This window comes from Arachis ipaensis, chromosome B5 (genome assembly GCF_059453495.1).
Source record: "Arachis ipaensis isolate K30076 ecotype BB chromosome B5, ASM5945349v1, whole genome shotgun sequence".
Classification (NCBI taxonomy): Eukaryota; Viridiplantae; Streptophyta; class Magnoliopsida; order Fabales; family Fabaceae; genus Arachis; species Arachis ipaensis.
Window position 1 is genome coordinate 85,473,591 of NC_142440.1, and position 12,248 is coordinate 85,485,838.

Below are 12,248 nucleotides of genomic sequence, written 5' to 3' on the forward strand. Positions count from 1 at the left end.
TCTTTAGTACTGTTGGATGATTCCTTCAATCCATTCAGACTCTGAGAGATCATATTGACTTGCTGAGTTAATATTTTATTCTGAGCCAATATGGCATTCAGAGTATCAATTTCAAGAACTCCCTTCCTCTGAGGCGTCCCATTACTTACAGGATTCCTTTCAGAAGTGTACATGAACTGGTTATTTGCAACCATGTCAATGAGTTCTTGAGCTTCTGCAGACGTTTTCATTAGGTGAATGGATCCACCTGCAGAATGGTCCAATGACATCATTGATAATTCAGACAGACCATCATAGAATATATCCAGGATGGTCCATTCTGAAAGCATGTTAGAAGGACACTTTTTGGTCAGTTTCTTGTATCTCTCCCAAGCTTCATAGAGGGATTCACCTTCCTTCTGTCTAAAGGTTTGAACATCCACTCTAAGCTTACTAAGCTTTTGAGGAGGAAAGAACTTGGCTAAGAAAGCCGTGACCAGCTTATCCCAAGAGTTCAGGCTATCTTTAGGTTGAGAATCCAACCATATTCTAGCTCTGTCTCTTACAGCAAACGGGAAAAGCATATGCCTGTAGACCTCGGGATCAACCCCATTGGTCTTAACAGTATCATAGATCTGCAAGAATTCAATTAAGAACTGAAAGGGGTCTTCGGATAGAAGTCCATAAAACTTGCAATTCTGTTGCATCAGAGAAACTAATTGAGGTTTCAGCTCAAAATTGTTTGCTACAACGGTAGGGATTGAGATGCTTCTTCCATGTAAATTGGAATTAGGTGTAGTAAAGTCACCAAGCATCTTCCTTGCATTGTTATTATTTTCGGCCATGCCTCCTTCTTTTTTGAAAATTTTTGTCAGATTTTCTCCAAATAGTTGTGCTTTAGCTTCCCTTAGCTTCCTCTTCAGAGTCATTACAGGTTCAGGATCAGCCTCAACAAGAATGTTCTTATCATTGTTCCTGCTCATATGAAAAAGAAAAAAACAGAAAAGAAAATATGGAATCCTCTATGTCACAGTATAGAGATTCCTTTATGTGAGTAGAAGAAGATATGAATAGAAGAAGGAGAATCCAAACACAAGGGTGAGGAGTAGTTTCGAATTCTTGGGTGAAAAAGGGGTGTTAGTAAATGAATAAATAAATAGAAGGAGGTGAGGGAGAAGAATTTTCGAAAATTAGATAAAATAAAATAAAAGTATTTTTGTTTTTAAATTAAAAATTCGAAAATTAAGCAAGGAAAATTAAATCAAATTAAATTAAATTTAAAACAAATAGTTAATTGAAAAGGAAATTTTAGAAAAAGGGGAAGGTGATTTTCGAAAATTAGAGAGAGAATTATTTAGGTAGTTTTGAAAAAGATATGATTGAAACAAAAGGATATGATTAATTGAAAAAGATTTGAAAATTAATTTTTGAAAAGATAAGAAGTTAGAAAAGATTTTGAAATTGATTTTGAAAAAGATATGATTGAAACTTAATTTGAAAAAGATTTAAAAAAGAATTTGAAAAGATTTAATTTTTGAAATCAAAGTTGATTACTTGACTAACAAGAAACTAAAAAGATATGATTCTAGAGTTTAAAGATTGAACCTTTCTTATTAGGCAAGTAACAAACTTAAAAATTTTGAATCAATCACATTAATTGTTAGTATTAATTTCGAAAATCTGAAATAAAAATAAGAAAAATATTTTGAAAATAATTTTGAAAGTTTCAAAATTTATAAAAGAAAAATGAAAAAGATTTGTTTTTTGAAAAAGATTTGAAAAAGATAGAATTTTTAAATTGAAAATTTGATTTGACTCATAAGAAACAACTAAATTTTAAAAAGTTTTGAAAAAGTCAACTTAAATTTTCGAAAATTTATGAGAGAATAAGGAAAAGATATTTTTTTTATTTTTTTTTGGATTTTAATAATGAAAGAGAAAAACATCAAAAAGACTCAAGATATAAAAATTTTGGATCAAAACAAAGGAAACATGCAAGAACACTTTGAATGCAAAGATGAACACCAAGAACACTTTGAAGATCATGATGAACATCAAGTATGTATTTTTGAAAATTTTCAAGATAAGAAGAACATGCAAGACACCAAACAAATTAAAAATGCATATGAAAAACTAAAAAAGACACAAAACAAGAAAATATGAAGATCAAACAAGAAGACTGGCCAAGAACAACTTGAGGATCATGAAGAATGCAATGCATGAAATTTTCAAAAATAGTTTTCAGAAAATTAAAAAGATGCAATTGACACCAGACTTAAAACCTGACTCTAGACTCAAACAAGAAACACAAAATATTTTTGGTTTTATGATTTTATTAAAAAATTTTTTAGTTTTTTTTTTCGAAAAATATTTTGGAAAAAACGAAAAAGAAGAAAAATATTTTTTTTGTATTATTTTCGAAAATAAGAAATAAAAAGCTTAAAAATAAAATTACCTAATCTGAGCAATAAGATGAACCGTCAGTTGTCCAAACTCGAACAATCCCCGGCAACGACGCCAAAAACTTGGTGCGCAGAAATCGTGACGGTTCCATTCCTTGGTAACGGTGCTAAAAACTCAATATGCACGTTCATGATCTTAGTTCTTTGACACAACTTCGCACAACTAACCAGCAAGTGCACTGGGTCATCCAAGTAATAAACCTTACATGAGTAAGGGTCGATCCCACGGAGATTGTCGGCTTGAAGCAAGCTATGGTCACTTTGTAAATCTCAGTCAGGCAGATTCAATTGATTATGGAGATTTAGTAATTAAAAGATAAATAAAATATAAAATAAAGATAGTGATACTTATGTAATTCATTGGTGAGAATTTCAGATAAGCATATAGAGATGCGTTCGTTCCTCCTGAACCTCTGCTTTCCTATTGTCTTCATCCAATCATTCATACTCCTTTCTATGGCAAGCTGTATGTTAGGCATCACCGTTGTCAATGGCTACATCTTGTCCTCTCAGTGAAAATGGTCCAATGCGCTGTCACTGCATGGCTAATCATCTATCGGTTCTCGATCATACTGGAATAGGATCCATTGATCCTTTTGCGTCTGTCACTACGCCCAGCACTTGCGAATTTGAAGCTCGTCATAGCCATCCCTTCCCAGATCCTACTCAGAATACCACAGACAATGTTTAGACTTTCCGGATCTCAAGAATGGCCGTCCATGGATTCTAACTTATACCACGAAGCTTCTGATTAAGGAATCCCAAAGATACTCATTCAATCTAAGGTAGAACGGAAGTGGTTGTCAGGCACGCGTTCATAGGTTGGGAATGATGATGACTCTCATGATCATCACATTCATATTGAAGTGCGAATGAATATCTTAGAATCAGAATAAGCTTGAATTGAATAGAAAAACGATAGTACTTTGTATTAATTCCTGAGGAACAGCAGAGCTCCACACCTTAATCTATGGTGTGTAAAAACTCTACCGTTGAAAATACATAAGTGATAATGGAGTTCATTGGTCTCAGCCCCAGAGGGGAACCCGAGTCACCAAGGCTAAAAATGATCCGAAGATGTAAATACAATAGTAAAAAGTCCTATTTATGCTAAACTAGTTATTAGGGTTTACAGAAATGAGTAAATGATGCAGAAATCCACTTCCGGGGCCCACTTGGTGTGTGCTTGGGCTGAGCATTGAGCTTTACACGTGTAGAGGCTTCTCTTGGAGTTGAACGCCAGTTTATAACCTGTTTCTGGAGTTTAACTCCACTTTGCAACCTGTTTCTGGCGTTTAACTCCAGAATGCAGCATGGAACTGGCGTTGAATGCCAGTTTGCATCATCTAAACTCGGGCAAAGTATAGACTATTATATATTAATGGAAAGCCCTGCATATCTACTTTCCAACGCAATTTAGAGAGCGCCATTTGAAGTTCTGTAGCTTCAGAAAATCCACTTTGAGTGCAGGGAGGTCAGAATCCAACAGCATCTGCAGTCCTTCTTAAACGCCTGAATCTGATTTTTGCTCAAGTCCCTCAATTTCAGCCAGAAAATACCTGAAATCACAGAAAAACACACAAACTCATAGTAAAGTCCAAAAATGTGATTTTTATTTAAAAACTAATAAAAATATACTAAAAACTAACTAAATTATACTAAAAACTATGTAAAAACATTGACAAAAATAAATTTTGGTGGAAAAATAAATTTCTCCCAAAACACACAAATCTAACCGGCAAGTGCACCGGATCGCATCAAGTAATAAAAACTCACGGGAGTGAGGTCGATCCCACAGGGATTGAAGGATTGAGCAATTTTAGTTTAGTGGTTGATTTAGTCAAGCGAATCAAGTTTTGGTTGGGTAATTTGTGATTTGCAGAATGTAAATTGCATGAAATTAAAGAGAGCAAGAAATTAAATTGCTGAATCTTAAAGAACAAGAAATTAAATAGCGGAAACTTAGAATGCAAGAAATGTAAATTGCGGAACCTTAAAGTGCAAGAAATGTAAACTGCTGGAATTGTAAAGGGAATTGGGGATTGGATTTGCAGAATTTAAACAAGGAAAAGTAAAATTGCATTAAACAGAAGAGTAAAAGGGAATTGGGATTGAAACGGATCTTGAAGCAGTAAAGTAAATGAATATTAAAAGCAAGAAACAGAGAATATAAAATTGAGATCTCAGGGCCCAGAGACTAGAAAACCAAGTCTAGATCTCAATGCCTTCCTAGATCCAACAAGAACAATTGCAAAGAAAATGTAAATTGCAAAGAAAAGAGATGAAGAGCAATTAACAGAAAATTAAATTCAATTATGCAGTGAGTAAAGCAGAGGGATCCAAGGATGAGATTGAAACAGAATTTCTTCAATTCTCCAACCCAAGATCCAAGACAAGTGTAATTGAAATTGAAAGCAATAAAACTAAGAGGAAGAGAAGTGAATTCTCCTTCCCCAAGACAAAGAAATTAAAATTCACTCAATATCCAAAGCTCTCCGAAAACTATTATGAAAATTCCAAAAGAAAGCTCCCCGAAGAACTTGAATTCTATCCTATTTATACACTTTCTTCAAATGATCTTCAAGCCTTGAGTTGGGCCTTTGCTCTTGGTGGAATTGGGTTGAAAGAGGCCTTGGTTGATTGCTCTTGAAGTTTGAAGAAGAACCAAAGTGAACCAATTGAACCGGTTTTGAGGTTAGCAAAAGTTGGACCAAAAGTTGGAGCTAAAGTTAGGGGTCTAACTTTGGCTCCAACTTTTCATAGCAGCACACACAACTTGCTGGTATGAACGTTGGTGCCAACGTTAGGGGTCTAACTTTGACCCTAACGTTGGCCTTGCCTTGTGTGCTAGTGGCGCCAACGTTAGCCACCAAGTTAGGGGGCTAACGTTGGCGCAAACTTTTGCCCCTCTCCCTTGTATTTTCATGTGCCAACGTTAGCCTCCAAGTTAGGGGGCTAACGTTGGCGCAAACATTGGATGGCCAGGGAGGAATTTATGTGCCAACGTTAGCCTCAAAGTTAGGGGGCTAACGTTGGCGCAAACTTTTGGTGCCCAGGGGAGAAATTCATGTGCCAACGTTAGCCTCAAAGTTAGGGGGCTAACGTTGGCGCAAACTTTTGGAGCCCAGGGGAGAATTTTCAAGTTCCAACGTTAGCCTCCAAGTTAGGGGGCTAACGTTGGGGCTAACTTTTCAACCAAAAGTTTGTGCAAAAGTTTGATGCTAACTTTAGGTCCAGCTTCTTGCTTCCTGGTTCAATTTCGCTTATTCCATTGTCCTCTCTTCACTCCTAGCCAATCCTTCTTGCTTCAACCTTTCTCCAAGCTTTCTTCACCTATCATTAATCAACCAAACTCATCAAAGCTATGCTCAAAATCATGAGATATTCATTCTTTCACAATATGCAACAAATATAGCATAAAACCTCATGAAATGGCATGAATTCATATATGGTTGATTCAATCAAGGGAAACATGAAAATCTACCTAATTGGCTTGCTTGTAGCTCAAGAAAGTGCATAATTCTAATGAAAACAAAAGAAAAAGACTAGTTAAAATAGGCTAGGATGACTTGTCATCACAACACCAAACTTAAAGCTTGCTTGTCCCCAAGCAAGAAAAGATTTATTGAGAAGAAAGAATGAAATGGAAGAGGATGTTCATGCTAGCAGAGTATTATTGATAGTTCATGGGGTTTTGTGTGGATATGCAAATACTCACTTCTTATTGACTCCTAGGCCTAGAAAGTCTCCTTCAAGCTTCAAGTGACATAATGCTATGACCTCTCATTATTCCTTTATCCTTGGCTATTACTTTGTTCATAAGCTTTATTTGAGTGTCATGTGTAACAAGTTCATTTTCTTTATTTTATACTTGACACATTATTCACTATAGACACTTGGCTCACATTCCTTCTTAGAACATTGATGCCCAGCACCTCTTTGGGTTACTAAATGCCTTGTAGTTAAGTTGCTCTTGATAGTGGACTTTCAGCTGATGATCCCGGGTTAGTTAACCCAAGTCACCAAGTGTTGAAGCACTCCAAAGAGCTTAATAATCCAAGCAGATCCTAACACAAAGACACCACAGGCATATATTCTAAGGTTCAAGCTATTGGTGTCCAGCTTTGTTTCTTTTTGTTTTTCTTTTGTTCTGCTATTTTTTTTTTGGCTATCTTTTTTCTTTCCTTCTTTTTGTTTTTCTTTCTAACCAAGGAATTTAATTCAATTGAGATTCATAGACAGTAGGCCACTCTTTACTTAGAAGGAGATATCATGGCTCTTTATTCATTAAAAGTGAGCTATTATACAATCACACACATACCACCACTTACTTTTATTCTACTTCTATCTAACAGAAACCATCTTACTTCATATTCAAGCATTTCTTTTATTGAATTTAAAGTGTAGGGGACAAACATGCTTCTTGTCAAGTGAAAGTAAACACACAAGCATACATATAGACTAGTTTACTTGTTCTAAGGGAAGTTTGAATCTGTTTGAACTAAATGAACACTTTATCAAGACATCAATCAAAAATATTTCCCAACAGTAAAGGTTAAGTATAGATACAACCTATTGGTTTGCATTTCTTTTGTTCTTCTTTCTGTTGTGCCCCTGTTTGAGTCTTTATGCATGGGATCTTCAATTGGTGGTTAACTCCCACTTAATTCCTTGCTACTTCTTCTGATTCAACAGGTTAACTCTGGGCAAACTTTTGTATCCTTGCTAAAGGTTATGATATTGGGACTAAACAAAAATAGTTAAGTTGTTGAATAATCTGTTTGATTGCTTGGAACTAGCAATGTGCAGGAAGTTAGAATGAAGTTTTAGTGGAACACCAAACTTAGCATCTTGCATTCTCCCTTCGATTGTTTTTGGTGTGCAACTCCAAACTTAGCTTCTTGCAACACATAGCAGTTATCCAACACTCTTATTGAAAAAGTTATGAAAAGAAAACTACCTCCGGTTGGGTTGCCTCCCAACAAGCGCTCTTTTATTGTCACTAGCTTGACATCTTTCAATTCTTTTTAAGAGGGCTGTAGGTGTTGAACCTCTTTTTCCTTATCCAATTGTCCTCCCAAATACAGCTTTGCTCTGTGACCATTTATTGTGAATTGATTCTTTGTTGCCTCATCTAGCAGTTCAATACTCCCATAGGGAAAAACCTTTGTCACCAAGTATGGGCCAGTCCATTTAGACTTCAGTTTGCCAGGGAAAATTTTAAGCCTCGAATTATATAGGAGCACTTGCTGTCCTGGCTTGAATTCCTTCTTTGTGATCTTCTTGTCATGCCACTTCTTAGCTTTCTCCTTGTATATCTTCGCACTTTCATAAGCCTCTAGTCTAAATTCATCCAACTCATTTAGTTGTAACAACCTTTTTTCTCCTACAGCTTGGGGATCAAGGTTGAGGAGTTTAGTGGCCCAAAAAGCTCTGTGTTCAAGCTCTACAGGGAGGTGGCAGGATTTGCCATACAATAGCTGAAAGGGTGACTTGCCAATAGGAGTTTTAAAAGCTGTCCTATACGCCCACAATGCATCCTCTAGCTTTCTAGCCCAATCTTTTCTTGTGATTCCCACTGTTTTCTCTAGGATCTTCTTTAATTCTCTATTTGCAAGTTCAGCTTGGCCGTTAGTCTGAGGATGGTAAGGTGTGGCTACTTTGTGAATTACTCCATATTTGTGAAGGAGTTTCTCCATTTGTTTGTTGCAAAAGTGACTACCACCATCACTAATAAGACCCTTGGGCACTCCATACCTAGTGAAAATGTGCTTTTTAAGGAATTGGAGGACGATCTGTGCATCACAGGTGGTTGTGGCTATGGCTTCCACCCACTTTGAGACATACTCCACTGCTACCAGGATGTATCTAAAAGAATAGGAAGGAGGAAAAGGCCCCATGAAATCAATTCCCCATAGATCGAACAATTCTAATTCTAAGATAAAGTTTTGAGGCATCTCATTCCTTCTTGTTAATCCTCCTGCTTTCTGGCATTCATTACATTGGTGTACATATTCTCTGGCATCCTTGAAGATAGTTGGCCAATAGAAGCCACTCTGCAGTATTTTTGCGGCTATTTTTTCTGGGCCGAAGTGTCCACCATAAGCTGAACCATGACAATGCCACAAGATGTCCCTCACTTCACTTTCAGGAATACACCTTCTGATCACTCCATCAGAGCATCTCTTGAATAAGAAGGGTTCATCCCATGAAAATTTCCTTGCTTCGTTGATCAACTTCTTCACTTGTTGCTTAGAGAATTCTTGCGGTATCTTCCTTCCCACTTTGTAATTTGCTATGTCAGCAAACCAAGGTGCTTGCTGGATCTGTAGAAGGTGCTCATCTGGGAAGCTTTCATTTATGGGCTGGGATGCTTTTTGACTTGTTTCATGTGGTAGCCTTGACAGATGATCAGCGACCTGATTTTCAGTGCCCTTCCTATCTCTTATCTCAATGTCAAATTCTTGTAGGAGCAGTATCCACCTGATGAGTCTTGGTTTAGCATCCTGCTTTGACATCAAATACTTAAGTGCAGCATGATCAGTGTAAACTACAACTTTGGATCCTATCAGATATGATCTAAACTTATCAAATGCATAGACTACAGCTAGCAACTCTTTTTCTGTTGTAGTGTAATTTCTTTGGGCCTCATTCAATACTTTACTTGCATAATATATGACATGATGCAAATTTCCCTTCTTTTGCCCAAGTACAGCACCAATTGCAATGTCACTTGCATCACACATGAGTTCAAAAGGTAATTCCCAATCTGGATGTGTGATGATTGGTGCTGTTGTGAGTCTATTTTTTAAAGTTTCAAATGCATGCTGGCAGTTTTCATCAAAAACAAAAGGGTTATCAAGCATTAACAGATTACTTAAAGGTTTGGCTATTTTTGAAAAGTCCTTGATAAACCTTCTGTAAAATCCGGCATGCCCCAAGAAACTTCTAACAGATTTCACATTAATTGGTGGAGGGAGTTTTTCTATGATCTCAACCTTTGCCTTATCAACCTCTATCCCTTTTCTTGAAATTTTATGGCCAAGAACAATCCCTTCGGGTACCATGAAATGGCATTTCTCCCAGTTCAAAACCAAATTAGTTTCTTGGCACCGTTTCAAGACAAGAGTTAAATGGTTTAGGCAAGCATTGAAATTATCACCAAAAACAGAGAAGTCATCCATGAAGACTTCTAAAAATTTTTCGACCATATCAGAAAAAATGGAGAGCATACACCTTTGAAATGTGGCAGGGGCGTTGCAGAGCCCAAAAGGCATCCTCCTATATGCAAAAACTCCAAATGGACATGTAAAGGCAGTTTTCTCTTGGTCCTTGGGGTCCACCACGATTTGATTATACCCAGAATATCCGTCCAAAAAGCAGTAATAGGCATGCCGGCTAACCTTTCCAGCATCTGATCAATGAATGGGAGAGGAAAATGATCCTTCCTGGTGGCATCATTCAATCTTCTATAGTCTATGCACATCCTCCACCCAGTCACTGTTCTAGTAGGGATCAACTCATTCTTCTCATTAGTGATGACCGTCATCCCTCCCTTCTTTGGTACAACTTGAACCGGGCTTACCCATGGGCTGTCAGATATTGGGAAGATTATCCCTGCATTCCACAACTTCATTACTTCCTTCTGGACAACTTCCTTCATTGTAGGATTTAGCCTTCTTTGCGGTTGAACCACTGGTTTGGAATTATCTTCCAAGAGGATCTTATGCATACATACTGCAGGGCTGATTCCCTTCAGGTCATCAATGGTCCATCCTAAAGCATCTTTATGAGCTTTGAGTACGTCAAGAAGTTCTCCTTCTTCCTTCTTTGTCAGGGATGAATTAATGATTACTGGGAAGCTCTCTGATGCGCCAAGGAATGCATATTTGAGATGGGTGGGTAAAGGTTTCAGTTCTTGTTTTCGCACATCTTCATTGCTATCTTGTCTTTCATCTTGCTCAGTGAAGGTCTCAGCCACTTGTTCCTCTGTTGCCCCTTGATTTCCTTCTTGCTCTTGAAAATTTTCTTCCACTGTTTCTTCCACCAAACTGTCTATCATATCCACTCTTACGTAATCCTCTTGCTCAGGAGCGTTTTGCATTGATTTGAACACATTTATGATCATTTGTTCATTATGGACCCTGAAGGTCATTTCTCCTTTTTCTACATCAATGATGGCCCTTGCTGTGTGTAGAAATGGCCTTCCCAGAATGATTGAGTCGTTTCCTTCTTCTTCAGTGTCCAAAATTACAAAGTCTGCTGGGAAAATAAACTCCCCAACCTTCACCAACAGATTCTCCACAATTCCATTGGGTGTCTTGATTGATCTGTCAGCCATGACTAGTGACATCCTGGTGGGTTTAAGTTCTTCTATGGCAAGTTTTCTCATCATTGAGAGAGGCATTAAATTGATGCTGGCACCCAGGTCGCAGAGAGCCTTGTTGAGAATTATCTTGCCAATAGTGCATGAGACTACAAAGCTTCCCGGATCCTTAAGTTTTGGTGGAATACCCCGTTGAATCACAACACTGCATTCCTCGGTGAGTAATATGGTTTCCCTTTCAAGCCAACTTCTTTTCTTGTTGATAAGATCCTTCAGAAATTTGGAATATAGAGGCATTTGCTCAAGTGCTTCAACCAAGGGAATATTGATTTCCAGCTTCTTAAAAATCTCAAGGAATTTGTGAAAATGCTGGTCTTTAACCTCTTTGTTAAACCTTTGGGGATATGGCAGTGGAGGTGTGATGCTTTTTCCTATTTGCTGCTGTCCCTGAGCTACTTCCTTTGAGCTATGTGGCTGGTTATCTTTCTCTTTAAGGTTCTCAGTGCCTTTGTTTGGCATCATAACTTGCTCCTTAGCTTCATCTGCCTTTGTTTGATTCTCATCCTCCGTTGGCTCTTTGATGTTCTCTGCTTGCTTCCTTGTAGTGTCATTGTTGCTTATCAATGTTCTCCCACTCCTTAATTATATTGCCTTGCATTCCTCCTTTGGATTTGGAATTGTGTCACTGGGCAGTGAGTTGAAGGTCTCTCAACAGATACTTGCTTGGAGAGTTGCCCCATCTGTCTCTCTAGGCTCTTCAGGGAGGCTTCCTGATTCTTGGTTACCATTTCTTGGTGTTTCAACATTTTGTCTATCATGGCCTCCAAGTGAGTGATTCTTTGGGCTTCAGGTGATACTTGAGGTGGGTTATGAGATGTGGGTGGTGGATGGTAGGCATTTTGGTTGGTGGGTTGGTTATTAGATTGGTATTGGTTGAGGTTGGGGTAGTTGTTTTGAGGTTTTCTGTAGGGGTTTTGGTTAGTTTGCTGCTGGTTGTGGTTTTGGTTGCTTCTTGGGTTGTGTTGGTTTGAGTTCCTCTGCCATGGTTGTTGGTTTTGGGTATGGTTATCTCCCCATCTGAGGTTTGGGTGGTTTTTCCAGGATGGATTGTATGTATCACCATACACTTCATTTGTTCCTTGGTTGTGCATATACTGTACTTGCTCTTGTTGTTGTTCTTCTTGAGTTTTTTCACTCTGTCCCCATGTGGTTGATGGTTGGCTGGTGTTAACTGCTGCAACTTGGAGACTATCAATCCTCTTGGCCATTTGCTCAAATTATTGTTGAATTTGCTGCTGCATCATCTTGTTTTGAGCCAGGATTGAATCCACTCCTTCTAGCTCCATTACTCCTCTCCTTTGTGATGGTTGGCGGCCTCTTTGATGAGCAAAGAAATATTGGTTGTTGGACACCATATCAATGAGTTCTTGAGCCTCTTCTGCAGTTTTCATGAGTTGCAAGGAACCTCCAGCTGAATGATC

General features: G+C 37.9%; 1 non-coding gene across 1 annotated transcript; it reads left to right on the forward strand.

Annotated features, from left to right (window-relative positions):
• The first annotated feature begins 323 nt into the window (after window positions 1–323).
• Window positions 324–431, forward strand: LOC148564835 (small nucleolar RNA R71). Its single transcript, XR_015885414.1, has one exon. It is a non-coding gene; the product is annotated as a small nucleolar RNA R71 (small nucleolar RNA).
• The last annotated feature ends 11,817 nt before the right edge of the window (window positions 432–12,248 follow it).